At 41.3% G+C, this 4980-nt stretch overlaps 1 long non-coding RNA gene across 1 annotated transcript; it reads right to left on the bottom strand.

Annotated features, from left to right (window-relative positions):
* Positions 1-1550: 1550 nt before the first annotated feature.
* LOC138053657 (uncharacterized) lies at positions 1551-4649 on the bottom strand. The gene is made up of 2 exons (XR_011133236.1): positions 3873-4649; positions 1551-1714 (listed from the first exon to the last, which is right to left on the bottom strand). It is a non-coding gene; the product is annotated as an uncharacterized lncRNA (long non-coding RNA).
* Between the last annotated feature and the right edge of the window lie 331 nt (positions 4650-4980).

Genomic DNA, 4980 nt, shown 5'->3' with positions numbered 1-4980 from the left:
ATGAGAGTACAAAGCACGGAACAAACGAAAGCTCACGCCATCATCCCCAGAAATGGCAGATGAATTTCCAAATTTTTCCTTAGGTATTATTGAAGCTGTCAGTTAAAGGCTTGCTCAGATATTCTGTCAAGTGCTTTGGATGGAAGATCTCAGCCGTCGCCCGGTCCACGCTGGAGTTCTTCATTCACAAAATTGCCAACAGGTTTTCAGATTCCAGCCGCAAGCAATGAACAGTTTGTTTTCCAATTGTCATGTCGGAAACGTGCAGGTTTTCATGGGTAACAATTCGGCCAGTTTTCACTGAACTTAATTATTTAGATCCTCTTTTTTGCTGTTTTTTACGGACTGAACCGAACATCGAGGCACTTGTTTTTCCATAAATTCGAATTTTGTGTGATTTCTATCAAGCCACTTTCCAGTTGATTGATGTTTTGACAAGCCTTTGTTTCATTAGCCAATGAAATAATTTTAAACATTCTTACAAGCGCTCTGATTGGTCCAAATTAGCGTGCTTTATCAGAGTATAAAGCACTGTGCTGACGACACCTCAGTTCGCCACAAACAGCAGTAAAGCACTTAGGAAGCGGCTAGAGCACTCAAGAAGTAGGAAACACTCGCCTATCGGCTCGTGTTTCCCCCTACACTTGTTTCGCGCTCTAGCCGCTTCCTGCGTGGTTTACAACAGAACAGAGCACAGTCAAGGCTTCCTTATTTGTTAAATGAGTATTTCCAACAGGTACGGTTAGGGTAAAGGTTATAGTCTTATTTTTACAGAACAACTCTTCGTTAACGGCTTCTCATTAAAGTGTACAATCTGTTACGCACTTTAAGATCAGAGTGTCAAAGTAAATGCAGCTGTCCTTACTTGAGCAGCAGTATTTTGGAGACACTTTGTGATGTTAATTGTCTTATTCGGAGACACGAGTGAAAAGAGCATCAAGGGGACAGTTCAGAAATGCACAATTCCCTTTGTATCTCAAGAACGGAGAGGACTAAAGTCGTCAAACTTCACCGATATATCGGCCGACATATCGACTGAGTATCGTCCAACACACGGTTGACTGTCGCTCGCCATTTCGCGCATCGGTCGACATGATCCAAAAATACAACTAGTCACTCAAAAGAGAATCCGATAATTGGTACGTTTTTGCCAAATATAAATTTGAGCGTTTCGGATGCGAAGACGACACAGGAAAATAAACTCTGTACGAATTGAATGAACTATTGAGACGAATCACCTGTTGTTTCCGTCTCTTATTGTGCATCGGCTACGCGTAGACGATTTGTCGCACGGCATGCACACGAAGGCTGCGTGATTTCCTGTGCGTGTGGACTAATCAAGATTAATAAGGACATTTTCAGTGTGAAAAGTAGCTTTTTTGCCTAAAATGTTTAAAGGTTTTGAAGGGAAGCTCCAAAGCCAACAGAGAAACGGCTTGTTGGTCAAGATGAAGATGAAGTGCCGATGTAGTCTCTGATTTGGTGCCTTTGAGGCCCAGTGGTATACCGAAACCACTTTTGGGGAAGGGGGGAAATGAGAGATCACAGCATTTATTGTATTCATCTTCGTGCTTTATTGCTTCTTGATAACTCCGACGTGGTTCACATGCAACTAAAATCTACTGAGGTTTTCCTCTTTAACAATAAACTAAACTCTAAGTTTTCCCTTTTAATTTAAACATCTTCCCCTTCATCTGTATAATGTCCTGTTCACCTGTAACACAAATGGAGCGGAAAATGTCAACCATCACAAAGTGTTTCCAAAGAAACGATGGCTCCGTTGGTACGAAGACAAATCGAACTGGGAGAGTTGAACTTCACTGAAAAACGTGGGGGGAGGGGTGGGTGACAGTCCAGTTGTTTAAATTGAAACTGGAGAAAAAATTGTGGGATTTAGTCATATTTGGTGGCATTGTGTGACAAAATACGTAGACGATAAAATGGGCCAATCAGGTTGCAAACTAAGTACATATACTGAAGGGATGGATCATTAGGATTAAAGGGAACTAGATCGTTCAATTCAATTGTGTTTAATATCAAAAGTGTACAAAAATGAGGTTGACAGACCTGCATAACTCCCCAGTAGTGTAGCAGCTCTCGTAACCTGCTATTATTTGGTATTGTAAGCAGCTTCTATTGTTTTTAAGTCTAAGGGCCTGATTACAAGGTGAGTTTCAGCCCGGGCTGAAATTTTGTTGCGATTACATGCTCAATTTCAGCCTAGGCGCAAAACGCAAATTTCCTTGAGAAAATTTACTGAGAAACGGAAACACGATCTATGCGCATGCTCACGTTCCTTTTTCATCTCGTGCTGAAAAAATGATGGCGATTACAAGAATTTTTCAGCCCGTTTTCCCAGGCTGAAATTCACCCCAGGCTGAAACCTTCTCCATATAATCGCCACTTTAATTTTAAGAGGATTTCTTTCAGAACCCGAGCTGAAATTTCAGCCCGGCTAACCGGGCTGAAAATCTCCATGTAATCAGGCCCTTAGTCATTGTTTTAATCGTTTAGTCGTTTGTTTGTGGCTGGGATAGCGAGCCAATCACAGAATATGTCCCGAGAGCTGCTACATCACGCTAGTTTTAGCCTTCTTCACAATTTAATTAAAACTCTTTCGAGTATCTCTTTTGTACGACATGATAAGGGATTCTTGCAGATTTTGTAGGAATAAGAGGTTTGTTGTTGTAGCAAGCCTCGTAGGCTCTGCGTACTGTGTGAATTCCCTCTTCTTGTGGTGTATCAAGTTCTAAAGAGAAAGAAGTGTAGCTTCTGCCGGGACCTTCGTTTTCTTTATAAAGTTAATTAAGTCGATGGTATTTTTGAGATACGACTACTGTTGTTGTGCTTTAGGTTGAATTATTTTGTCAACAAATGATGATAATTTCTCTTTCGGGCCATTACACCCTGATATTGTTGTCCTAACGAGTGGGTCGGCTTGTGTTTCTTGGTGAGGGTGTAGAATCCTGGGATGAGAGGCGGACTTGGTGTTTGGCAAAGCCATTTTTAGTCATTTCATCTATGTGAATTTCCGTGGCAGAGATCATTGATAAGTTGTTGAACTGTAGATCTGTGGTTTCTGTCAACTACCATGGGTGTCAAAAGAGACCTATAGTGGTCTCCGTTATCCAGTTAGATTTGGCCCTAGTTGATTTTGTCTTGCGTGTTCTTGACAATAGTTGTTGTACCTTTGTCGGCCTTTTTACTAATTTGTTGGGTGTCACATTTCAAGGCTTTGAGAACCTTGCGTTTGGCCGGTGGCAAAACCATTTTTGGCTTTGCGAGTTCTAAATCTGCGAGTTGGCTCTTAATTTCTTCTAAGTTGCTTTCAAGGGCAATTTGTTACACTAAAAGTCACAGTCTTTCCAAATTGATTAAAACATAAAACATCCCCCCCACCACAAGAAAATTGAGCAGAAGACTTCGTGAGAAAATAATTCCTGCACAGGCAATGGACGAAAAAAAATCCATGCGAGTTGAAAAATTCCCACCCCCCAATTTACCTAATGGTCCTCCCTTAAGGAGGCTCGAAACAGTGCTTTTACAGGGCTTGCCCGTTGCCACGGTGACATATTACGTCACAGTAATGACTGTTTCTGGTTCAGCAATAATTCGTGTTTCATTTGGTACCACAATATTGCTAATACATGATAAAACATTGTGGTGCCGATCCTTCTAATAAGAGCGTCCCTTGGGAGCGTTGAAACTGGTTGAGCCACCTTAAGCTGTCGCTAAGCGAGGGCAAAAGCATGCGCGTAAGTCGCAATTCATTTTGCTTTCGCTTCAATTGGCTGAGAATTTTGCTAAAAAAGTACGAAAGAAAAGTAATCACTGTTTTGATCAATTCGAAAAATCTAAACTACAGTAGTTACCTCACAATCAATATGTGCAACAGTTTGCTCAGGTCTGTTTCTATGTTGCCATGCAATATTTTGCAACAATGTCGTTTATCCTGTTGTTGAGATCATCAAACTTCTTCAACTGTACAACGTTTTCTGTCTTGTTCATGGCAATGGCTTCCAACTCGGCATAGTCTACGCTCTGACCAATGCCAACTGCAATGCTTTCTATACCCTTATCCTGGTGGCAACAATAGATAAACTAATGCATTATTACAAAGTAATCGACCAAACGCAATTCATCGTTAAATGCACACTGAATGCAGACCACTCAGCAATGCCCTTACATTTTGGAGTGATATCGGACTAACACGTGTAAATTATTCTTTGGCAGGACAGTCACCCAATCCATAAAAGGGAGCTTACGAAACGAGACGACGACGGCTACGAGGACTTCATTTAAAAATACGAGTTCGCGTTATTTATATCACTGCGAAACTATTTCATGTAGTTTCGCGTTAAAAATGTGTGGTAACTGGTGAGGAATTAAACTGGTATGAGTGGGTTGGAAGCGTAGATAGAGAACTGAAAATTCATCGTCATGTTCTAACGTCCTCCACAGAACCTTGAATTTGGTCATTTCACGTCGTCATTTAGAAGATGACGGCAAAGAAATGTACCAAAATGTAAAACGCACGTGCAGAGCGTGCAGAGCCATTGTTTTTGCTCACTAAACCTATTGTTTTGTAGCGTCGTCGTTGCCGTCGGCGTCGTCGTTTCGTAAGCTCCCTAAATGCGTTGGTGGGATGGAGACAAATTTGATGATGTAGAGATTTGCGATCTGCTGACTCGAATGGGAAGGCAAACGCTCAAAACCTGATCTCGGGAGTTTTGATTATGGTTGTGAGTTTACGCTTATCAACTTATTTAATAAAACCAAATTTTCGTAATCACTGCAAACACGGTATGGTCATACAAGGACAACGTTCCTGACTCACTGACCGCACACTCATGTTTCGTAACGCTGACAATCAGATGCAGGCTCAATTCGATAAACATCACAAAGTTTCTCCATCAAGTCTAAAAGTCAATTACCTATTTACAACAACACAGAGGATCATGATTAAAGTTGAGGATAGGG

This window comes from Montipora capricornis, chromosome 6 (assembly GCF_036669925.1).
Source record: "Montipora capricornis isolate CH-2021 chromosome 6, ASM3666992v2, whole genome shotgun sequence".
In the NCBI taxonomy this organism is placed as follows: domain Eukaryota; kingdom Metazoa; phylum Cnidaria; class Anthozoa; order Scleractinia; family Acroporidae; genus Montipora; species Montipora capricornis.
Note: the sequence above shows the minus strand (reverse complement) of the source record. Positions and strands in the feature narration are given on the sequence as shown.